The sequence below is a fragment of the Mauremys reevesii genome, linkage group 12 (genome assembly GCF_016161935.1).
Source record: "Mauremys reevesii isolate NIE-2019 linkage group 12, ASM1616193v1, whole genome shotgun sequence".
In the NCBI taxonomy this organism is placed as follows: Eukaryota; Metazoa; Chordata; order Testudines; family Geoemydidae; genus Mauremys; species Mauremys reevesii.
In genome coordinates, this window is record NC_052634.1 from 40,875,353 (window position 1) to 40,900,624 (window position 25,272).

Here is a 25,272-nt window from a genome sequence, read left to right on the forward strand (position 1 = left end):
TTCCTCCAGCCCTGCACCCCTTGCCCTGCCCGCACCAGCCCTGCACCCCTTACCCTGTCTCCAGCCAGCCCCTGCCGCACCCCCTGCCTGAAGCCAGCCAGTCCTGCACTCCTCTGTCTCCAGCCCTGCCAACCCCTGCCGCACGCCCTGCGACCCTGCCTGAAGCCAGCCAGCCCACCCCACACACCCCTGTCTCCAGCCAGCCCTGCACCCCTTGCCCTGCCTGCAGCCAGACCCTACCTCCAATCAGCCCCTGCCCTGCCTCCAGCCAGCCCCATGTCCACTGGTGCCTGCAGTTCCCAGGGCAGTAACCCTGCACACCTGCTTCAATGAGGGGGGCAGGGAGCAGCTGGGACCCACACATGTGCACACCCCCAGGGATTGGCGGTGACCCACACATGTGCACACCCTAGGGTGACCAGACAGTGAGTGTGACAAATTGGGACAGGGTGGGGGTTATTAGGATCCTATATAAGAAAAAGACCCAAACATTGAGACTGTCCCTATAAAATCAGGACATCTGGTCACTCTAGCACACCCCCAGGGAGTGGCGGGGACCCACACATGTAAAATGGAGCTCGTTTCTAGTTCAGGCCCATCTTTTTAAAAAATAACTGTAGGTAGGGTTAACATACAGCCGTATTTTCCCCGACATGTCAGGCTTTTTGGTTCTTAAATTGCCATCTGGATGTATGGTAACCCTATTGGTACAAAAAATACATACTGTGGCACATCCCTTAAATCAGAACTTTTTATAGGGAACCGGTTGCTAAGAAATGAAAGGCTTTTTTTTACTTTTTTTTTTTTAGTCATCCCTGCCGGGGCCCCGCCGAAAATGTTTGAATTGGGCCCCACACTTCCTAAAACCGGCCCTGCCAGCAGCCATGGGTGGCGGGGGAGCGCCCACAGCCCCACACCACTGCGTATGGACCCTGCAGCTCCCAGCTCCTACGAGTGGACCCCAGAGCTCCCAGGTGCTGCGGATGGACTCAGGATTTCCCAACAGGCATTGATGGCGTGAGGAACTTGCAGCCCCACGTCATTGCTAATAGACCCTGCAGCTCCGAAGACTCTGGAGCTCCCAGCTGCCACAGGCAGGAGAGGGAGCCCCCAGCGCTCAGACACTGCAGGCAGAGCCTGGCGTTCCCAGTCACCATGGGGGGTGAGGAGAAGCAGCAGCCAAATGCCATTGCAGGTGGCGCCGTAGCTCCCAGCCACTGCAGGTGGATGCTAGAGCCTCCAGCTGCCATCGGGACCCCACGGCCCCTGGCCGCAATGGGCAGCGAGGGGACCCCACGGCTCCCAGCCGCCACGGGCAGCGAGGGGACCCCACGGCTCCCAGCCGCCACAGGCAGCGAGGGGACCCCATGGACCCTGGGTGCCACAGGCAGCGAGGGGACCCCCCGGCTCCCGGCTGCCACGGGCAGCAAGGGGACCCCACAGCCCCCGGCTGCCACAGGCAGGAACCGTCACCCAGCGACCGGCAGAAAACAGCAGCGGGCGAAGGCATCAAGCAAAACCTCAGCTTCTGCTGCTGCCACTCCTTCAAGTGGCTCTCGGTTTCCCCTGTTCACTCTGCGTCGCTGCCGCTCCACGGCATTGTCCTTCACCCTGCTGCTGAGAGCTCCTGTGTCGCCACCAGGGCCGGCTCTAGACCCCAGCGTGCCAAGCGCGCGCGTGGGGCGGCATTTTCCGAGGACGGTGGCAGGAGGGTCCGGCGGACCTCCGGCAGGCATGCCTGCGGAAGCTCCACTGGAGCCGCGGGACCAGCGCACCCTCTGCAGGCACGTCCCCCCGGAGCCGCGGGACCGCACCCGCAGCGCACCCCGCGGCATGCCGCCTGCTTGGGGCGGCCGGATTACTAGAGCCGCCCCTGGTCGCCACTTCCCCTGCTGTCACCTGCCTGTCTCCTGCAGCCTCTGCGCGGCCACCTAGTGGGGGAACCTCGCTACAAGTGCAGCCTGGGCAGCCTCTGTCATTGCAACACCATGGGCAGGGCGAGAACCGCCAGCTGGGGGAGACTAACACCCTGCCCCGCCCCTTGCACCTGAGGCCCCGCCCCTTCTGCAAACACCCCTGTGCCCAGCGTACACCAGCCCTTAGATCCCTCTTGGTATTTCAATGCAGGCACTGACCTGTGAGAGGAAAACATCAGCTCACAAACACAGAGACTGAATTCCCCACATTTAATCTCGCTGCACTTTCCAGAAAGTCACAACATTCATTTAGTTCTTGCTAGGACAGAGAAAAAATAAGTGACACTAAGTTTTTGGCTCAGTTAAATAAAATTAAGTATTTAATTAACATAGTAAAAATATGTCCTGATTCCGCTAAATAACACCATAACATGAAATAAGAAGAGACAAATCTTGTCAGTGATGACTAATTTCACAAATGACCTTCCCATTATTAATTTCCACACCGCCCCTGTTGGAGGTCTGGACATCTCCAGTGTCACTGCTCTGCATTCACCTTCCCCTTAGAATTGTTCTCGGACATTCCCAAATTTGGAAAATTATGCAGTTCACAATGTGAATAGTGACCCTGGCTCCTTCCTGCACCTGCTCTACATTGCTCCACAGCAGCTTCTCCCCCTGCAGAGTCACCCCAGCACGGCAGCACAGCCACCCAGGGTTTTGCAAAAATTAATAATACAGAGTTTGGAGGAAAGGAAACATTTGTGAGTTGTGGAAATAGCAAAAGGCAACAGTTGTGGTGTTACAAGAAGGCAGTTTTTGTTTTAATAATAAAACGCAGTTATATAAATGTAACTGTATGTGAAGCTCTGTGCACTCACGTTGGATGGAAGCTTAGTAATTAAATTATACAAGAGGGTCAGGTAAAGTGGCTACTACCACCACTATGTTTTGTCCCGAGAAGCCTTTACAGCCATTCTGAGGGAAAATGGGCCCTTTGCCCACAGAAACGGTCTATAGGGGATGGCTGCAGGCAGCAGGCGGAGAGATAATCTCATCAAAATGATTTGACTCCTGGGTAATGTAAGCAAAATCACTACAGGAATGTCAGGGGTTTCTATTGGCACTTAACTTGCCTGCCCCTGGCTGGCTCTGGTTGTACAAGATGGACGTGTAATCAGGGTACAGTTATGTAAAAAAAAAATTATTGCAGTGCAAGGGATGTTAGACAAAACAAAATGTTGTGTGTAATTGTGTCAGGTTTTAAAAACCTAAACTGAGACTTATGGTTTGTAATATAATGTCATGAAGGTTAAACTATGGAAGGAATGTGCTTTTTCCCAGGACATGTGCAGTGTATATTGGAGAAAGGGTAAAAGAAATGCAAACAAAACATGGTACTTAATTCAAACCCTATTAGGGCTCCAAAGGGAGCCACAATAGGCTGTGGTTTCTTTTTCAGATCTGTGTGTTTTGAAGCAGAAGATGAAAGTGGAAAGTAATCAGAACTCCAGTGGAAGTTGTTTGTGTCCCTTTTAAGACAGTCTCTGAGCTGCTGATGGCTTTGGATCCAAAAGCCAAGCCCGAAAGCCGGGGTGAATGCAAATGACCTAGCTGATGGGGGAAGGAGAGAACTGCCCATCAGTGGCAGCACAAAGGAGCTGCAAATAATAAATACATCTGGTCAGCAAACAAGCTACTGGAAGACTCAGATTGTGGCCCTCCAGGAAAGGGAGGTGAAAAAACAAGTCAAGCCTGAAAATAAGGGGGACAGGTTAACCCTAAGGAGTGTGTGTGTGTATGTACAGTGCTAAAGCTAAATCTAAAGCTGTCTCTCAGCTGTTACCTGAGGATAAACTTAAAGCTTGGTACAGCAGAGAAACTATTGCAAACTTGGTCTGTTGTACAAGAGGGGAAACTGAGGCACACCACCTCATGAATTTCATAAATGACCAGCGAGTGGGGTAATTCACTATCTAACTATAGATCAAAATAAGGACAGCCTGGAGGTAATTCTTCTGTTTTTCCTGCAATTAGCAAGGAAATTTGTAAAAGGAAGTGGTATTATTATTATTAAGCACTAATCTGTCCCCACGGGGGGGGGGGGGTGTGTGGAAATTGTTTCTTTTGTTTTTCAGACACTCTACAAGGAAGCTGGTGCCAGCAAAAGACTAACCCAGAATACCATGAATCTATGTTTTGTGTTGTTTGTCTGTGGTGTTTGTCTTGTTGTTAGCATTGTTGTGTTTCAATGAACAGAAAACCTCATGACATGGATGGGGATGGCTTCAAAAGGCTGACCTGGGGGAAGATGTGTGTGGACATTCAAAATGCTCGACTAGGAGGCCAGCACCTGTGTAATAGCTACCGTGGTATCTGGAAGTGAATCGGCAGCTGAGGTGGGCCCCACAAGCCCTATGGGAATAATGAGAAGGGGATTTGCTCGCTGGGAATCAATGGAGGGGTGTGTAAAATGGTGTAAATCCAGAGAAGATGTTTGAATGTGCCCCTCCCTGATGACCATGGAGGAGCACACCCAATGGCCCATGGCAAGGGGTGGACAATTGGGTGTACTGTGTATGAGGTGTTTTGCTGGAAATGTACATATTACTGGGGGCACAATTACACCAGCCCCTAACCAAATTCCACACTACACACTGCTCTCTGGGCTTTGGCGCACAGATGGATCTGTGACTCTTACTGCTGTGAATAATCGAACCAGCGCATACAGCCTGATTCCACACCATGTGGTTAAGTTGGTTTGGACAGTAACTCATTTCTCTGTGGACATTCAATGGACTTATGATATGGACAAAAGCACGAAAACCTGCAGTGGCAGTGTATTGCAACTGCCAGCAACTGGACATGTTAAGAGCTTGACCCCGTCGAAGGAGGAGAGGGAGGTGTTTCGGTGGTGGCCGGGATGTTGGACCATGCTGCAGTGCTCAGGTCTCTCGGTGTAGCTGTGGATTATTACAGCGGCTGGTGTATTGTTAAGTATACTTGTGTGACGTTGCCTACGGAAATAACCTAGAAGTAATGGAGTAAGCCCCTCCCCCCTGTACTAGACAACCTGGACCCAACCTTCTCGGGCCCACTATAGTGGGAAGTCTGGAACACTAATTGGAACAGGTGTGGCAGCCCCGTACGAGAGAAGGTGCAGGGCACTGTACTATGCACGGGGCAGTGGGACAAATGGAATATCAGCACCTTCCACCTTGATGCCTGGCCCGATCAGGAAATGTGTCACCACGTGTCCTATGTTTTGCTAAGGGGGAGAATGGGAACAGGGACACAGGCAAGGCTCTGTGGTGTCAGGGCTGGGATGGGGACACCGAGGAAGGAAACTGGAATCGTTGCTTGCTACAAGTTTAATCCAATAAACATCTAATTGTTTGCACCTTGGGACTTTGGGTATTGCTGCTCCGTGTGTACGCAAGAAGGACCCGGTAATGGGAGGGTGAAGGGATAAACCCTCTAACACTAACTAACATCTAACACACATTTGAACCTCTTCTTTTCACACCGTTGCTCATTCTCAGGTTCTGCTTTGTCTCCAGACAGATCCCTTCTCTTTCAGAACAGCCTTCCTCTTTCTGTCTGTTTCACTCACTGAGGTGTGGGAGTAAACACTCCCCTTCCCTCTAGTCTCAGACAAACACTAGTATTAACTGTTTGCTACTGAGGGGTTTAGAAAGCATTTGTCAAGATGCCATTTCTGAGGGATTTTTCCCAAGATCCAGTATTTTGTATTCAGACATCTCCCAGCTTCCTTGGTGAAAATAAGGCCAAGATTTCCTTGCAGTATATAGGAAAAGGCAGTTTTTCACCCCAGATAGGACTTGAAGCCACAATCTCTGACTTAGAAAGCCATTGCCTTGTCCATTAGCCCACTGGGGCTCTGTGAAAGAATGGAAATTCTACCTCCTAAATGCATATTTCTCATAAGTTGGAAGCCTCTGTCTTACCCCCCATGAGGGATCCGGTGGATGTGGGTGTTCTCCACGCTACTTGGGGTGTCTGGTGCCCCTGTCCCTCCTGGTTAATGGAGTGTGGGTGTCCCCCCGCCCGTTAAGGATCCGTGTTGTGTGGATGCCCCCGTTCTTCTCATTAAGAATGGTGCAATGGAGCATATGGGTGTGTCCCCCACCCCATGAACTAGCTCCCGTGTGTGGTTCCCCTGCCCCCATCCAGGCTCTGTGGTGTGTGGGTGTCGCTGTTCCTCTTTTCAAGATCCGTGTGGCGGGGGGCATCCCTCCCCCACAAGTCAGAATCCCCAGCATGTGGGTGCTCCCATCCCCCCTCCAGGCTCTGCGGGGGGTGTCTGTATAAAAAGAGACCATGTCTCACTGTCTTGCCCAGGCTACGCTGCAGGGTCTATTCACAGGCACAATCCCACTACTGATCAGCACAGGAGTTTTGACCTGCTCTGTTTCTGACCTGGGCCAATTCACCTCTTCTTAGGCAACCTGGGAACCCCAAGCTCCCCCAGGATCACCATATTGATGCTGAACTTAGTGCGGACACCTGATCGGCACAACCCCCTGCAGCCCAGAACTCCTGAGCTCAAGTGATCCACCAGCCTCGGCCTCCCCAGGCACTGGGATCACAGGCACCAGCCACGGAGCCCGGTTCGCTTTGCAGTTTGGCAGCTGGAGCTTTAAACTCTGCTTGTGAGCTCTGTGCCTTGGCCAGACGGGGACAGCCTGGAACTGGGAAATGCGCCTGCTCCCCCCGCCCCCGTCTCATGTCGAGCTGCAGGCGCCGCTGTCCTGCCAGGTAAGATCCCGGCTGTTTCGGTGCCCCCTTTCCCCGCCCAGCTGTCCGGGTACCTCTGCCCCCCATACAGAATCCTGGGTGTGTGGGTGTCCGTCCCTCTGCAGAGGATCCCGGAGTGTGGATGCCCTTGTCCCCCCCCACAAGATCCTGGGTGTGTGGGTGCCACTCTCCCCCCCAGCAGATCTCTGGTGGGTGGGTCCCCAGGGTGTGAGTGCTCCCATCCCCCGATACAGGCTGGGGGGGGGTATAACTGGCTCTCCCTGTCCTGCCCAGGCGGTGCTACAGCAGCTGTTCACAGGGGCAGCAACCCCACTGTCACCCTGCAGCTTTACCCTGCTCCAGGGGTGACCTGCTTCACCCTCCTCTGGGAGCCCAGGGACCCCGAACTGCCCAGAATCACCTGATTGATGCCGAGCTTAGCACAGACACCGGCTCAGCCTGGCAGGGAGCTGCCCTGAGCCCTGACAATCAGCTTCCCTCAGCCTCCTGCTGCACAGCGAGGGTCCCTCGCGAGAGGCTTCGTGCCCAGTTTGTTCTGGAGCGTCCTAGGCTCCAGCTGTAAACTCTGCTGGTCAGTTCTAGTCTTTGGCCACATGGGGGCAGCACTAATGGTCCCATCTAAACGCTGTTTGCGTTCGGCCCTTCAGATCACAGATTGTAACCCGCGGGCACATCTCTGAGCGCAGCCAAATCCCTCCCCAAACTGAACATTGAAGCAGCAGCTCCCATTGGAAAGATCAGGATTTTTGCCTTTAAAAACAAGGCAAATGTCTCCAGCAAGAGACTGAAGAAGCTCAATTGATTTCATTGACTCCATGAATGTTCCTCTGTGTCCCCCTAGGAGTCATGCCCCACATTTTGGGAACCACTGAACCCTACTCGCTAAGCAGGGGCTAGTGATGCCAAAGCCCAGGGAAAGGGAGAACAAGTGCAGGGCCCCCAGCACTGGAGCCATGTGAAGGGGCTGCAGGAGAGGGGCAATGGCTGGTGGCCCAGGGAGTTAAGGGCAAAGGGGGCACAGGATGGGGCAGGAGTTAGGGGTGAAGGAGGTGCAAGGGCTGGGAGTGCAGGAGCTAGCGGTAAAGGGGGAGGGGGGATCGTCCAGGGGCAGTGGGGAAGTGCCAAAGTACAAGCTTTGCCCAGGGCACCATTTTCCCTAATGCTGGTCTGAGCAAACAATTGGAAATGACCCTTCAGTGAGACCAGAACCATAGTGTAGAAAAGCCCCTTTGTTAAGTGGTGGTGGCTGGGGGCTTAGGGAGATGGGTTAAAAAGCAACAGGCATTTGTCTGTGGAGGTTTGTTTCTTGCCTGCTAGGCCAGGCTGGTGCGTGGTGTCTCCATGGCTGTACTTTCAGTGTCTGATCTGCCACAGGGAGCCAAGTCTAGACATATTCAGAGGCTCTATGCCAGGGTTTCTCAAACTTCCTTTCACTGCAACCCCTTTTTGCAAAAAAAACCAAAAAAACTTACTACCTGACCCTAGAAAGACACGCCAAGCCCCTCTACACTGAGCACAGGCAGAGGAGGCAAAGCCTGAGCCCTGCCCCAGTTAGGGGAGGGCAAAACCAGAGCTTGAGGGATTCAGCCCCAGGCACCAACAAGTCTAATGTCAGCCCTGGCGACCCCATTAAAACAGGGTTATGACCCACTTTGGGGTCCTGACACACAGTTTGAGAACCACTGCTCTATGCTGAGGGGAGAGAGTTTTCCTGGGGGTGTAGTTAATCCACTTCCCAAGAGGTGGCAGCTATGTCAGTGGGAGAAGCTATATCGGTGGGTGCGCAAGCTGTGGTGTTTGCCACATGTAAGAAGTTTAATCAAACCCCATTTGTAAACCACCTGTGGTCTGGGAATGGCAAAGGACCTCGATGAAGCAGGGTCTGTCCTTCAAAGTGCTGGACATCATGCTTCCATAGTTCTGTTGTCATGGGGATATTGCTCAGTGTTAGAGTGCTTGACTGCAGTTCACGTAGTCCTCAGTTCAAACCCGCGTGTTCTCTTATAACCCTCTTTCTTTTTTTTAAAAAAAGGAAAACATTTTCATTTCCATTCTCCATTATGTTCAGGGGCTCCTCTATACAGGAGTGCTTGATATCAATGGAAACACTCAACATTTCACTGTCCAAATGCATAAAAACCTAGCAAAGCTGTCCATCAGCTGAAATCAGTTCCAATCCTCTAAGTGTCTAGTTTATGTTTTCATCAATTATACAAAGGTATCACACGAATGTACATTTGCAGATCCTTCTTCTCCAGGGCTATGTTGTGCAGAAGAACAAGAGCCACATCCAGTTGCAGTTCAGGAGTCTGATGACAAATGTTCTGAGGGCTGGAGAAAAATGCCTTCTAGTGAGCTATTGAATGAGCTCAACCTGTTTAGCTTATCAAAAGAAGATTCAAAGGTGACTTCATTGAAGCATTGAAGGGCCTTAATGGAGACAAAAGATTGGGTATGAAAGGGCTTTTTAATCGAGGAGAGAAAGGCACAACAAGACCCAGTGGCTGGAAGGTGAAAAGAGACAAATTCATATTAGAAAGAAGACACAAATATTCAACAGCGAGGATGATTCACCACAGGAACAAGCTACCAAGGAAAGTGGTGGATTCACAATCTCTTGATGTCATTTAATGAAGACTAGGTGCCTTTCTGGAATGTGTTTGCCTCAAAAGTAGCTATTGTGTCATACAGGAGGCCTGTGATATGCAGGAGGTCAGATTAGATGCTCTAATGGTCTCTTCTGGCCATCAAGTCGAATAATTTCTGAAAAACTGAGTGTAGCATTGGGAGCAGCGTCTGATGTTTTCCTGTCTAGCCGGCTTGCTGCCTAGAACGAACGCTCCTTGAGTGGGGTGATCCACAGGGAGTAGCTCAAACCTGCAAAGTGCCTGGCCAGGGGCAGGACATTAGCCCAGCAAGGGAGGGGTGTGGCAGTGACATCACAAAGGCCTTTTACAGGACCTCAGACTATTGGTCAAAGGTGCAGGGGAGGTGGTGACCTCACAGAGAGATGCTGACATCAGCCAGGCAGGACAGGGGCGAGGGGCCAGGGAAACCTCAGAGACCCCTGTGGCTTTGCTTCAGCAAGTCTTCTTCTCCAGGTCTCTCTTTGAGGACTGAGAGAGTATTCGGGTTCATGTACGTGAGCGCCAGGAGGAACCTCTTTTGAGTTTTCTCCTTCCCTTTTAGTGATTTTACTAGAAAACAGAAGTCCCTGTTTAGAAGGTAAGAGCCTCCTCAAGGGAAGGGGTGTCATAGGTGTGTCACAGTTCGGATGCCAGTGGCCCCCCTACAGGAAGTTCCCACCACCCGGCTCTCTGTTCGCAGGGCGGGAGAGAGCAGCATCCACGGCAGTGATTTGCTCCTGGCTGCCGGAGCAGAGCAGCAGGCTCAGCTGTCAGAACTTCCCAGAGCGATGAAAGGGGAGGGGCCCATCGCTCTGTAGCAGGAGTGCAGGGCAGGCGAGTTCACGGCGGGCATTGTGGGATACTGGGGAAGGCCAGTTATGGTGATATAATGAAGAGCAGCATTTACTGTGTTACTTTAAGTTTGCTGCAAAAAGCTCTAGCCCTCTCCTCGAAGTCGTTTTATTTTGTCACCAAAACAGGGCAGTATTGTCGCCAGACGTGGCATTGCAGTGTGTGCACCAGCCACAAGCTACCGACCAAGGGAGCATTGTGTGTTTTTCACACACCTGAGCAAGATAATTCTGATGAAACAACTTTGTAGTGCAGACCTGGCCAAAGATTGACACACACACACACACACACACACACACACACACACACACACACACACACACACACACACACACACACACACACACACCTTGCAAGGAAAACCTCACCTGCTCCTCTGCTTTGCAGAATCCAAACACAAGCAAAGCTTGTCAGGCGATGGTAGCGATGGCAGGGAGTCAGGTGTGGGCAGACACTGTATTTTAATTACCCACAGGCACCATGGCTTAGCTGGCTAAAGCATCTGTTTCGTAAACAGGAGATCCTGGGTTCAACTCCCAGTGGTGCCTTGTTGACTGGTTGTTGGGGCACCTGCTATTGGCTACTGTCAGAAAACAAGGTTCAGAGCTAGATGGGCCTTTGGTCCAGCCCAGTGTGGTTTTTCTTATGGTTTAAATAACACTCACAGGCACTGATAACAGAGTTACTGAACGTTTGGGCGTTAGGAGCGGGTAGGTCAGTGGTCCAGTCCCCACACAGATGACCCCCTCCCTCTGGGACAGGGGCAGGTCTGAGCTCTCACCCAAATGCTCATTGTGGCTGCCAGAATCTGTGGGCAGCTCGTTTAGTTTACGCCAAAGGTTGAGTCCTGCTTTGTGCACCATGTGTGAGAATGAAAATCCTAAACTGCCCTTTGAAATAACGAATGCAGCAGGACGTGTTATTGTCCCTGCCCCAGAGCAGACAGACCAATGGAGAAATGCCATTGAGTCCAAGGTAATACTCCCCTGCCATTTTACGTTTTTTGCTTGCTAAACTCCTTTTTATCTGCCTGGCCCAGGCTGTCCTCTGCCTCAGCTGCTGCTCCCGGCCTGCTCTAGAGTCAAACACGCAGGGCCCCCAGGGGAACAGAGGCTGGGACAGGGCAGCAGCCTGGGCTGGGCTGGGAAGATGCTGGGAGTTCTCGTTCCCTGAGAACTGGCCTGGCTCCCTTCTCAACAGCAAACAAATCAATTCCACGTCCCCTCCCCAGAGAAACCAGCCTGGAGCCAAGGGCAGCAGGGGACGATTCCCTGCTGTTCCCACCGAGGCAGGAGAGAAGCCAGGGTGTTTCTAGCAGAGCTTATGGAACTGAGGTGGGGAAACCAGCCTTTACTAACAGGCAGTTCCAGTTTAAGCTCAGTGTTTTTACAATTTTTACAACATTAAATAACCCTTCAATCGTACTGTCACCATCCATAAAATTGCTTCAGCCTTATATGTTCCCAGGTGCACAACTAAACATCTCTTCAAATCCAAGGGAGTGGAGCTCAGTCAGTGTTCAGAGTCATCCCACATAGAAGAACCATGTTGTGGTACATACTGGCCCCATCATGTTGCCATGGCCTTTACCTCCTCTCTGTTAAAAGTTTTAGTATTTTGCACAGAAACTTTCTTCCCTCAGGAGAGACCTGGGAACCAGGGCTGCCAGCCAGACAAACACCCTTAAGAGTAGGCGTAACCTGTCAAAAAATGATCTCCTCTCTTCAGTTCAGTGACACCCTGAAATGCTACTTATCCCGGCAGAACCAGAGGATTGAAAGCAGCTACATCAAACCCCTGTGTAGCTAACAGGAATGAACACACACTCCCTTGTATCTGAAGTGATGTTTAGTTTTACCCTTTGTTAACTAAAGGGAAAGGCAGTGGTGGTGCCAGATATTAAGAGTGAAACACGAAACAATCATCATAGTTATGCCCATAGTGACTGCAAAATCTTTCTATATACTTCTTATTATCATCAGTGTATTATTTTGGCCTCAGAGCAGGGAATGTGTCCCTCATGCTGCTTTTAGGTCACCAGGTGCTTTGGAAACAGGAGGGCTCTGAGTGTAACCTATAGCACACATGGCCCATATGGGGATGTAGCTCAGTGGTAGAGCACATGCTTTGCATGTATGAGGCCCTGGGTTCAATCCCAGCATCTCCAATTCTTTTCACCCTGTTGCTTTGCTCATCCCCAGAGGATGGGGCCACCAGTCTCCCTGCAGGAATTTTAATCCTGCTCAGTGAGGGGCAAGTGCCAATTGCATGGAAGGTCAGGGGGGGTTTCTGCTCCTAAGTCACCTCGGTACATTTAAGATTCCCACCAGCTGTGCTGCTTGGGACAATGGTAGATGAGAAGGGCGAATCCTCCAGCACTGGAGGGAAAGGTCCCGTCTGCAAAGACTAGACTTATTTCTTGTCTGGACCCAATCTTTTCACCTGGTATAGCCCTTGTTCCAGTTCAGGTGGTAGCTAGGGGATGTCTCATGACTGCAGCCATGTTTGTTCAGTTCCACCCCCTTATACAGCTTTGGTACAAGGCAGGAATCTTTTGTTTCTCACCTGGGGAAGAGCCCCAGGTTTAAGATGGAATCCTGTACCAGGTGACATGGTCACATATCCCGTGAGACCCCCAAGCCTTCATTCTTCCTGGCCTGACTCACAGATGGTGCAGGACAGAGCCAACTACAGTCTATTGTCCTGGTTAATGGGAGCCATCAAGAGTCCAAACCATTGTTAATGGCCCACACTTTGCATCATTACAACAGGACCTCAGAGTTATAGTTCATATTTCTAGTTTCAGATCCAAGAATGATTGGTTCATACAAATAGGATGAACACACACAGTAGATTATAAGCTGTGTAATGATACCTCACAAGAGACCTTTTGCATGAAGCATTGTCCAGTCACTTTATATTCACACTCATTAGCATATTTTCATAAAATCCTATGGAGTGCAACGTCACAGCAGGGAAAGGGTTTTACTGCAGCACCTGGCAGCAGTTGAGTTTCATGTTCAGGTTGTGGTATGAGTTCCTCGAGGTTTCTCGTAAGCACACAGGGCCCTTAGCGGGTGCTCTTGATACAGGAATTGCCCAGACATGATAAAGTGATGGGAACTGCATTTTCCTTTTTTATTTCTGTATTTCCAATGACATTTCTGTTTGTGATTTCGTTTTGCTTTGTATAACTGTGTTTTCTCCTGGATTTGATATTTAACGAAAAAAAGAATAAGGCCTCAAGGCACCAGATGGAGGAGCAGGCTGGGGCTAGGACTGCTAAGAGAACAAGAGTAGCAGGTTTTCTGTATTGTTTCCTGCCCTCATTTTTCTTGACTAGTTTCTCTTCTGCATGAAATTTGCCTCTTTAAAACGTGAGCCTGGCTGGCTCAGTTGGCAGAGCATCAGACTTTTAATCTGAGGATCCAGGGTTCAAGTCCCTAGTCAGGCAAAGAAACACTTTCCCCCCTGTGACATCCCCAAGGATTTTTAGAAGGACTCTCCTTCACTTTAGTTTTTCCTTTTCAGGACATGGCCTTTCCTAGGAAGGGCCCTTTACTGCCTGGGACTGAAGGTGCTACTGCCTCACCTGTCCACTGGCCTCACAGTCTGGAGGAAGAAAGGCCTCTGGGCCTGCAGCAAAGTGCTGGGTGCTGACTTTCTGAGCAAATGCAGGGCTGGCCAGAGAGGCATCTTCCCACTGAGTCCTCCCTGCCAGAAAAAATTGTCCCCACAGACAGGGGTGGCTCCAGGCCCCAGCACACCAAGCGCGTGCTTGGGACAGCAAGCCACAGGGGGCGCTCTACCGGTCGCCGCGAGGGCGGCAGGCAGGCTGCCTTCGGCGGCATGCCTGCAAAGGGTCCGCTGGTCCTGCGACTTCGGCGGACCTCCCGCAGGCAAGCCGCCGAAGGCAACCTGCCTGCCGTGCTTGGGGCAGCAAAATGCCTAGAGCCGCCCCTGCCCACAGAGTCCTCCCTGCTGGAAGTCTACAGTAATCAACAGGTGCTCTGCTGGTCCCATGGTGTAAGGGCCAGCACTCAGGACTTTGAATCCTGCACTCTGAGTTGAAGTCTCAGTGGAATCTGAGAACAATTCCTGTGCCACAAATCCTGCTGGGCCTTCCAAGGCTCTGTCTTGCTTTCTCAAAGGCCATGAAAGCCACTACAAAAGGTTTTTTTTCTCCTGCTGATAATAGCTCACCTTAACTGATCACTCTCGTTATAGTGTGTATGGCAACAACCAATTTTGCATCTTCTCTCTCTCTCTGTGTGTGTGTGTGTGTGTGTGTATGTATGTATGTATGTATATAGATAGATAGATAATCTATATCTTCCTGCTGTATTTTCCGCTGCATGCATCCAATGAAGTTGGTTTTAGCCCAGGAAAGCTTATGCTCAAATAAATTTGTTAGTTTCTAAGGTGCCACAAGTACTCCTTGTTCTTTTTGCAGATAAATGAATGGAGGTTAAGTTCATGAATGGCTATTAGCCAGGATGGGTAAGGAATGGTGTCCTTAACCTCTGTTTGTTAGAGGGTGGAGATGGATGTCAGGAGAGAAATCACTTGCTCATTACCTGTTAGGTTCAGTCCCTCTGGGGCAGCTGGCATTGGCCACTGTTGGCAGATAGGATGCAGGGTTGGATGGACCTTTGGTCTGACCCAATATGGCCATTCTTATGGTCTTATGAAGGGAGGAGCAAGGTACTGGGACAGAGTTTCTGTAGTGTAGTGGTTATCACGTTTACCTAACATGCAAAAGGTCCCTGGTTCAAAACCAAGCAGAAACATGCTGGCTTAATTTTCCCAGCTCCTACTGGCCTATTCCCTGCGGTTGTAGGAGCAGCAGTGATTTCTATGCTCAAAAGGTCTATTATACTTCCCCTGCTCCCACTTTTGTCTCCTCTCCCTCTCTGAATGCCTGTGAAGTGGCTTTCCCCCTCCTGCTCCCTCCTGGAATGCTGGTGGGATGAATGGGCTGGTTGAAGAGCCGAAGAGCTCCCAGGTAGACAAGGTGTCTGGGACGCTAATTAGGCAGCGATCACACATCCAGAGCATGGACACTGCCCAAGCTGGAGTGTGACCAACCAGATGCAGCCAAGTCATCTCTAGTCGCAGGCCATGAGGTGCAGGCCCTTAAAAGGGGAAGGGGCCCTGTGCTCAGGAGAGCACTCACAAGCTTGTACCTCCAGTGAATGCCCGTTGCCCGGACCGCCTGGCCAGTGGTTCTCTGCGTTGCATTTCATTGTGCCTCAGGAAGACTTACCTTCATCGCACCATCCATAGCTGCACTGTGGGACACTTACCTTGCAGAATCCAGACATCTCCAGTGCCGTGCCTGTCCTGGGAGCGTGAGTGTGTCACCCTGCCCCCCTTCGTTTGAGCTTAGCTATCAATATAATAAACGTGCTGCTTTCTGCCAAACTCTGGTGGGTCATTAGTGCTCCCTACGCTGACTAGCTGGCCCAATTTCGGGTAACACCTGCGATAACCCCAACCCCTGCATGGCAGAGGGTAGTGAAATGAGCTGAGAAAAAGCCTTAGCATCAGCAGGGGAAAGCTAGAGGATCTGGGCCAGGCACCTTTTGAAGCCTTGTGGCTTGGTCTCCTCTGCCCTTGGAGATTGGCCTATGGCGGCCAGCTCTTCTGTGTGACTTGCCAAAGGAGGAAGTGAGGCGGGTATGGGGCAAAAGAGGAAAGTCGAGCTGAGGAAGGCAGGGCAGAAGCTAAGTGCCTCAGTGCGGCTAAGTGGGGTTAGTAGAGCGTCACCATTCGTTCTGCAAAGCCTGGGGAGGTGCGATTGGCTGCTGGGAGGTAGAATCCTGTGCCTGCCTCTTGGCTTCCCAGGGGTGGCTACTTGCAGCCCAGGAGAAGAAGGATGGTTCTGGGTGAAAGGAAGACAAGCAAAGCTCTGGGAGGAAGTTTGGGTGCGTGGTGCGGGCTCTGCGCTGGGGGAGGGGCTTGGGGTAGAGGAGGGGTGGTGCTTACCCCGGGCAGTGCAGCTCCCAAATTGACCCGTACACACAACCCTCTGGCAGCAGCTCCTAGGTGGGCGGGGCCAGGGGGTCTCCGTGTGCCGCTGCCTGCAGGCGCTGCCCCCAGAGCTCCCATTGGCTGCAGTACCTGGCCAATGGGAGCTGCAGAGTTGGTACTCAGGGCAGGGGCAGCGCATGGAGACTCTCCCCCCAGCCCAGGGGATGCTGGGACATGCCGGCCATTTCTGGGAGTGGCATGGAGGGACGGAGGCAGAGTGGGCAGGGAGCCACCTCAGTGCTGCTGGCACATCTCTGCACACCCATGGGGGGAGGGGAGCAGAGGGCCTCCATGTGCTGCCTGGGGTAGGGGCAGTGCACAGAGCTGCCTCCCCTCCCGGGTCTATTGCAGGAGTGGGTGGGTGGGTCTTTTGGCCTGCAAGGTGCAGCAGGTCGGACTAGATGATCACATTGGTCCCTTCTGATCTTAAAGGCTCTGAGTCTAAAAGGGAGAGGGAAGTAAAGGGAAAAAAAATAAATAAACCAAACATTGTAATACCAGGATAACTCCACCTGCTCATTGTATAGTCCCGCCCCTTTCTTCCTCCACTGGGTGTTTAATGACCTGCAGGACATTGATTCTCTCCTCCCATTGTTAAACTGATACAATGTGACTGAAATTAAACCCATTCTCAGCAGAGAAAACATCACATCCCTGCATTGGCTGGGAATCGAACGCAGGTCAACTGCTTGGAAGGCAGCTATGCTCACCACTATACCACCAATGCAGCTGGCAAAAAGACCACTTATGCTTGCCCAATGAGGCTAGACCAGAATTGAGGCGTTTTACTGCCTATTAAAATGTACTGGAGTCTCATCACTAAAAAAACCTACCTCTACCTTCACCTGGGTTTGGACCATCAGCCTCTCAGTTAGATCACCAAAGTGGTTAATCACAGACACAGGTAACTACCCTACTTCCCAAGCTTGTCTATGAAGCACCTGCAGGGGCACACCTGACTAGTGAGGGAGGCACACTGCTGGGGTTATGAGTTCAGGCCTCACCCAAGGCATCGGTTTTCATTAGCCAGGGAGCTTCCCCCACTCACTTTGTCTAATCCACATGGAAAGTGCCATATGTGGGTGAAGAGAGTAAATTCTAAACTCTGAAATGTGGCGGTGGCCCATAGATTGGGATAAGGGGTTTGAAGAGAAAAAGCTCTAAGGATATAAAACCAGACAGTCGCCAGGGGCAGGTACAGTACAACGTCTCAACAGGGAGCCATTTGGGGGAGGGGGGTTCACGTCCTCTGTTCAATGTCCTGAGAGGTATTTTAAGATGAAGATAACACCATGGCTCACAGTTGACTGGCACGTCCTGGGTTAAAGGAAGGGACTTGGGTTAATAGTCAGAAGATTTGTGTTACCGTCACTGTCTGACCCCCCTTCAGTGCAGAGGTTTGTACTTTGTTGGGTGGAACGCACAGACTCCTGGAGAGCAGGGGCAGCTGTTTCCATGGCAGAGAGCCTGGCACTTAGGAGACTTTCTTGACTTGCTATTTTGAAGCAATTCAATAAAATAACGGTGGAGCTGCAATGTCCAGTCAAAAATTTCAGCCCCCCCCCCCAGTGCAAAAATGCTATTTGAGGATCTAAACAGGAGGCTTCCGGCGCTAGGGCACCTGACCAGAGAGCTCAGTGGGGGGTGTAAGAGCTGCTGACTCTGAGGGTCCTGGGCTAAATCCACTTGCAGGGGGAAGTGTTTTGATTTATTTGATGGATAATGAGCACCAGCTACCAGGGGAGAAGCCCTGCAAACCTGCGGCCACTCCAGCTGCTGCTCCGGGGGGAGCCCCAGGGGGCCTGCTGCTGCTCCGGCCACCCCAGGAGTGCTGCTACCGGGGGCCACCGAGCTGTGGCTGCTCCTGCTGCCCGCGGAACCACAGGAGGAAGATGATTTTTTGACAGTGACGGATGCCTCATCCTAAAGGCTTTTGTCTGCCCCCTTCCAGTGACTGTTTGGCACAGGAATGCAGCCCTCACTCCTGGGTCTCTCCTGGGGAAATAATGTTTCTGTGCAAAACACCAAAGCTTTTGACAGAAAGGAAGAAAAGGAAATGGCCACACGATGGGACTAGGACATAAGGAATGAAACACAAGATGCTTCTCCCATCTGCATTGACTTTGAACCTTGTTGTTTATGTGGTGGTGTATCCATGTTGGTCCCAAAACATGAGACATAAGGAGGAGGGGGGGTCACATAATATCTTCTAAAGGACCAAGGAAGGGAGTATTATTTACTCCTTCTCATAACACAAGAACTAGTAGGGGTCACCAAATGAAATGAATAAGCTGCAGGTTTGAAATGAACACACTTCCCTCAATCTGCTGGCAATGCTTCTACTAACGCAGCCCAATCTGCTGTTAGCCTTCTTGGCAACAAGGGGACCGTTGACTCATATCCAGCTTCTCATCCACTGTAATCCCCAGGTCCTTTTCTGAAGAACTGCTGCTTAGCCAGTCGGTCCCCAGGCTGTAGCACTGCACGGGATTCTTCTTTCCTAAGTGCAGGACTCTGCACTTCTCCTTGTTGAACCTCCTCAGATTTCTTTTGGCCCAATCCTCCAATTTGTCTAGGTCACTCTGGACCCAAACCCTGTCCTCCAGCGCTTGGATTCTTTACGTGCTTTCACAGAGTGAAGAGCACATGTTCCATGATTTCATATGGCAGAGTTTTATGCTATAGGGAGCTTTCCTTGTGTGAATTTGACAGGTGAATCAACATAGATACATATTGTGACCCTTCTCAGGGAGCAGAGGGCTGTGAGTTTCCTTGTTGCCACCTGCCACTAGGAAGAGGGAGTTTTGCATTTGGCAGCTGGATGTTAGTGACCAAACTCACCCAGCCCTTCAGGAACTCAAGAACCCTCCTCTGAGCTACAGCAGCCACCCTAACCCCTGAGTTCCTTCAATGTGTCTCCCTCTGGGGTCCAGCCCAGATCACCAGATACTCAGACAAATCCCAGATTCTCTCTGCCCAAAGCAATGGTAGATCCCAGGTTACTAGTTTTACTGTGGACCACTGCTACTGTATCTCACACAGCACTTGAGTATAGTTATCAAACAAGCAGAAATTTATTTAACAACCGATAGAGATTTAAACAAACAAATGTGAGTGATGGAAACCAACTGTTACCAACTAAACAAAATCAGAAAATGTAACCTACACTTCTTAATAGTTACCTTTCCTATCTAAGTAGATTCTCACCTCACACGTCAGTCAATTTCACTGATTGCTAGTCCCTAGGCGCCATGGCCCTGCCTTTCATGAAGCATCACTGGTCATTAGGAATCTCCTTGGTGAATGGACCCAGAGTGTTTTTCTCCACCCTGTTATGAACTGAATCAGTCTTTTGTCTTTATATTCACAGAAAGGACGATCTACTCATTCTCATATTGTCCTTGTCACTTCCACAGGGTTTCGATGTCTATAATTTGTCTTTGATGGTTTTCTATTGGCTTTTCTCGGTTGGTGCAAAGGCTGACAATGGAGCAATACATCACATAACTGGCTAGCAAGGGAGAGGTGCCAATTCCCTCCCACTGGAATGGGCCGTCCCCAACAAGACCTATGATTGGGGTGACTCACTTTCACAACAATACCATATGGGCATAATTTTCCATGTACTTACATTACCCCTTAACTATGACTTGGACACACCTCTCGCAGTGAGTAGGAGTATCAATAATTTACAAGCTTTCAGTAGAGATCTCACTGCTATGCTTCCTGGATAACTATCATAAAAGCAGTGTATTAGGTGTGGGGAGTTTTTCAGGTCTGACACAGGAGTTGCTTGTGAAGAACAGTGACCCCCTTTGCCAATTGGCACCAATGAGCTTTTGTCACAGATGCACTGAGCTATACCGTCACCCCCTGATAGAACAGAAAGGCCAGCACAAAAAACAGAGAGAGGAACAATAAGATACTAAAATGACAATGGCTGGAACTCTCCATTTCTCTCAGTCTTTGCATTCATGGGCACTCAGAGCTGTAGCTACAGTTGAGGAACCGGGTGATCGGACAGCTGGCTCAGCCCTCCATACGAGTAACTCACACACATAGGAGATGGGTCAAAATTGGAATTGATGTTAAGGCTGTGTCTACACTTCGAACACTGGAAATATTCTTCTGACAACCTAACACTGTCTACACTGGGGCTCAGGTCACATTAACTACTTCTCTCAGTGCAGAGGACTTTTCACACCCCTGAGAGATGTGGCTCTGCCAACAGAGCTTTTCTACATCGACCAGCCTTTAGCTGGCTTATTGACCTGAAAGGCAATGGATTTCAGTCTTATTCTTTATATTGATGGTTGATGAGTGCAGCTGTCCTACCTGCTGGACACACCCTGTGACAGATGTCAGGCCTTTCCTTTGCAAATTAGAGAAGTGGGGAAGACCCTTACAGTCTAAGTGGGTAAAACTTATACAACTTGTCACCTCGAGTAGCTTTCCTTTGAATAGAAATTGACTTAGAAACTAAACAAAATAAATTCTATTTGAAAACAGAAAATACTAAAATCTATACTGGGCCAATATTCTCTTATACACACTTTCTCTCACACATTCTCCCACACCAACCTTTGGAGTGAGGTTTTCTACAGGAACTCTTTATACTACAGGGGGTAAATTAAATCCAATTATCTTTTCAAGATTAGCCATCATTTCCTGTACGACTAACAAAACAAAACAAAAAAAACCAACTTTCAGTTTTCCAAAATACTTCAGATTATCACACATTTAGTCTCTTCTTCTTTAACCAATAACTTCACCAATAATCTCATTTTAATAGATGATAAAAACATATTCAAAGATCACAAATTCTTATCATATAAGTTAGTTTTCTTCTAATGCCCATTGCCAACAACTGAACCTTGGCTCAAGTTGTGGTTTGTCCCAACCACTTCTGTGAGTTCATATATCTCAGGATCTTCTGCAGTATGTGTTGGTGGAAGGGGTCTCCTATGTGGGAATCTTTGCATCATGAGGAAAAATACCTCTCGTGTCACACTTTTAAGCTTTCAAAGTGAGAGAAGATAGAGGAGAAGTGATGTAAATGCATAAAACACAAGAGAGAACTGTCTGGTCTACACTAAAGACATTTATCGGTTAACTATATTACTCCGATGTGTGAAAAATCCACACCACTGAGCAATGTAGTTACACAGCCCTAACCCCCTGTGTAGATAGCGATACATCAGCAGCAGAACTTCTCCTGCCAAAAGAGCCACTGCCGCTTGCGAGGGTTGGACTAATCAAGTCCGATGAGAGAAATCTCTCCCATTGGCTGAAAGCGTCTGTAATAGCAGCGCTACAGCAGCGCAGCTACATTGGTGCAGCTGCACCAACATCAGCTTTATTGTGTAGCCAGAGCATCAGACACAAAACCATAGAATCAGAACTCAACATGCGAGTATCCAGAAGTCTGAAATTGGAGCCTGATACATTCATTGCCTCATTGGTTACCATCATTTCTACAGCCTTGAAGTCCTTGTTACCCAATCAGGCAGCCAGTTTGGGATCCACGGGAAAGGAATGTCCTTTGAAGCTCTCTCTCTTTGGATCCAAATGGTGAAGGATGATTGTTCTCAGTGTAACCTGGCATCCTTTGGAACTGTAATCAGTGACACTGAACTAGGAAGTGGAGTTGTACAAACAATTTTCCTTGGGTCATTGGTCACCATACCTTCCTTTACTAGGATGGAAACCAAGAACTGGATGTGGACTCTTTCAGCCCCAGCTCTTTCCAAATCCTTGGTCTTGGTTAGGTAAATTTACACTTCTCCAAAGTAGAATCCTTTACAAAACCACTCCAAATCTCAGCAGTGTTAGTGAGGCTTACCAAAACATGGAGGCTTACCAAAACATGCCCAGCTTTTCTATAATTTGGTGGCACAGTTCCAGGCAAGGGACTGGATACAGGGCTGGATCACAATCTTCATTAGTGATCAGAGTTGGAGTTTCTATTCAAAAATAGCTATTTTTCTGCAGCTATTAGATTTCCAAAACGGATTTGATTCGATATACATTTAAAGCACCTACAAAGGATAAATTCAACAAAACTCCACTTCTATTTCCTCAACATCTGCATCATGAAGGGCAGCATCTCCGATACAATAAGATTAGCTAGGAAAGAACTTCTGTAGGGCCTGGGTTACAAAGGCTTTGGAACCAAATACATGGGCATTGTGCCTAGTTCAAAAATCACTTAGCATGGAATTTTCTCCCCAGAACATCTGGGACAATATTGACTTAAACAATTGAACTACACTGTGATCATATGCACTTCCTTCAGTTAGTTGGGGTTCTGCTGTTGTTCACAATTTCTGAGTAGAGATTTTAAATCACTGCTGTTTCTTTGTTAGCCTGTCCAGTAAATTGGAGAGTTCTCTAATGCTGACAGAACTGCACCTCAACCTTTCTCCATATCATCATGCAGGGATGGGGAAAAAGCAAAGCTGAAGTGAGAAATGATGACTTTAGCAAATAGTCATTTGTCTTAAATTCTCCAATAAATCTGCACTACATCCTATCAAACTGAACTACTATCCAATTGAGTGACCAAACAGCCTTCAGGAAAGATAGAAACCCACATCACAGAGAGCTAGAATACATGGCAATGAAAGTGTGAAGTGAAATTCCAGAGCAGGTTACATCTGATTATTCAGAATCAGGACAAGAGATTCTCCCATCACATTCTCCTCTGATCCATTCAAACATACTTCACTCAGCACTGTCTCAATAGCCAGTTATGTTATTTACAAAATTTTTAGTATCTGAGCATTGCTATAATTTGGGACAAAACCACTCACACCTTGCCAGAAGTGGCTTTACCAATAGATGGAACCTGGGATTTAAACTCCCAATGATCACACTGTGTTTGGGATCCATTTGAATTCCCCTTCCAGGTCTTTGACACTTTCATCTCCAGTCAGAGCGACTCTGATATAGGATTAAAGAAGTCAAAGCATCATCTCCAAGCACAGACAGCTAAGAACTGTTCCTCACAGGACACTTTGAGAAGTGAAAGGATAGAATGTGATGATGATAACCTCTGCATGGCTCAGACAAAAGGTAACAGTTCTGCAGTGATGGGGAAGGAGGGAATCTCTGCGTCTCCCCATCTCCTTCCAGTGGCTCAGAGGCTGAAATTACACTTTTTTTCCTGCCCCTGCTCCTCTTCATTTAACTATAATTTGAAAAATTCCCATTATATCTGCTCTTCAGCACAACCCAGAGCAACGTGAGAACAAGTGGCAATGATACAATCTGTATCACTGGTGACTAACAATAACTTTGAAATAGGAAGAATAGTATAAAAGTGATGCTCCTGGTTCCTGATAGGAAGGGCACACTAGAATTACTCATGGGATAATGGAGTTGATAGAAAGGACAAATGGGTCCACCTCAAAACAGGGCAAACTGCAAAAGGCAAAAATGGGCCACTCCTCTGGTCAAACTGAGGGATAACCATGCTGCAAACAGTTCAAACAGCTTTAAAAGTTACTATGTGGGAATCAGGAAAATTATTAGAGAAAAAAAAGTATTGATAGCCCTAGAGGTGTTTATGTTGTTGATCTCCCTTGCAGATTCTCTGATGACTAACATGGGCTAAGTGCCCACAGAAGGTTTTTCCCGCACTCACTGCATTCATAGGGCCTCTCCCCTGTGTGGATTCTCTGATGCCTAATAAGGTCTGAGCTGCAATTGAAGGTTTTCCCACACTCACTGCATTCATAGGGCCTCTCCCCTGTGTGGATTCTCTGATGTTTAATAAGGTCTGAGCTCCTAGTGAAGCATTTTCCACACTCACTGCATTCATAGGGCCTCTCCCCTGTGTGGATTCTCTGATGGGTAAGAAGGTCTGAGCTCCTAGTGAAGCATTTTCCACACTCACTGCATTCATAGGGCCTCTTCCTGTCTGGATTCTCTGATGTCTAATAAGGTCTGAGCTCCTAGTGAAGCATTTTCCACACTCACTGCATTCATAGGGCCTCTTCCCTGTGTGGATTCTTTGATGCCTAATAAGGTGTGAACTGCGACTGAAGGTTTTCCCACACTCACTGCATTCATAGGGCCTCTCCCCTGTGTGGATTCTCTGATGTTGAGAAAGGTCTGAGCTCCTAGTGAAGCATTTTCCACACTCACTGCATTCATAGGGCCTCTCCCCTGTGTGGATTCTCTGATGGGTAAGAAGGTTTGAGCTGCTAGTGAAGTTTTTGCCACACTCACTGCATTCATAGGGCCTCTTCTCTGTGTGGATTCTCTGGTGTCTAATAAGGACTGAGCTGTGAGTGAAGCTTTCCCCACACTCACTGCATTCATAGGGCCTCTCCCCTGTGTGGATTCTCTGATGTTGAGAAAGGTCTGAGCTCCTAGTGAAGCATTTTCCACACTCACTGCATTCATAGGGCCTCTCCCCTGTGTGGATTCTCTGATGTCGAGAAAGGGATGAGCTGTCAGTGAAGCATTTTCCACACTCACAGCATTCATAGGGCCTCTCCCCTGTGTGAATTCTCTGATGTTGAGAAAGGGCTGAGCTGCTAGGGAAGCATTTTCCACACTCAGTGCATTCATAGGGCCTCTTCCCTGTGTGGATTCTGTGATGCTTTATAAGGATGGAGTAATCACATACGTTTTCCCCAAACTCACTGCATGTATTTTTTCTCTTTCTGCTGAGGATTTCCTGTTGTGTTGTGGTTTCCTTGAGGTCCTTCTGAGTTTCCTGACAGGAAATACATTTACCCACTTTCTCCCCTGGCTGGTTTCCCTGCTCTCCTTCTGGTCTGTGCTGAATGTCATAGGATTTTTCCTGCTTATGACTCCAGGACACATTCCTTTTTGATCTTTGCGATAACGCTCTGTGTTTATCCACTTGCTCAACATTTTCCTGCTGAGAATTCTGTTCCTCTTTCTCACATACCATTGCGTCACCTGCTGTGATAGAGACAGAAACCTCAAACAGGGATGGAAAGGGGAAGGCCAAACCAATACAAGTACTGGAGAAGTCAAATAAAAATCAGGAACTGAACTCCCCAAGTTCTTCCCCAAACAGGAGAGAGGAG

General features: G+C 49.2%; 4 non-coding genes and 1 pseudogene across 4 annotated transcripts; 3 read left to right on the top strand and 2 right to left on the bottom strand.

Moving 5' to 3' along the window:
* LOC120375817 overlaps window positions 1-24,824 on the bottom strand; it is a 171,331-nt pseudogene extending 146,507 nt beyond the window's left edge.
* Window positions 10,649-10,722, top strand: TRNAT-CGU. Its single transcript has one exon. It is a non-coding gene; the product is annotated as a tRNA-Thr (tRNA).
* On the top strand, window positions 12,271-12,341 carry TRNAA-UGC. Its single transcript has one exon. It is a non-coding gene; the product is annotated as a tRNA-Ala (tRNA).
* On the top strand, window positions 13,556-13,628 carry TRNAK-UUU. The gene has a single exon. It is a non-coding gene; the product is annotated as a tRNA-Lys (tRNA).
* On the bottom strand, window positions 16,863-16,934 carry TRNAG-UCC. The gene has a single exon. It is a non-coding gene; the product is annotated as a tRNA-Gly (tRNA).
* Window positions 24,825-25,272: the final 448 nt, after the last annotated feature.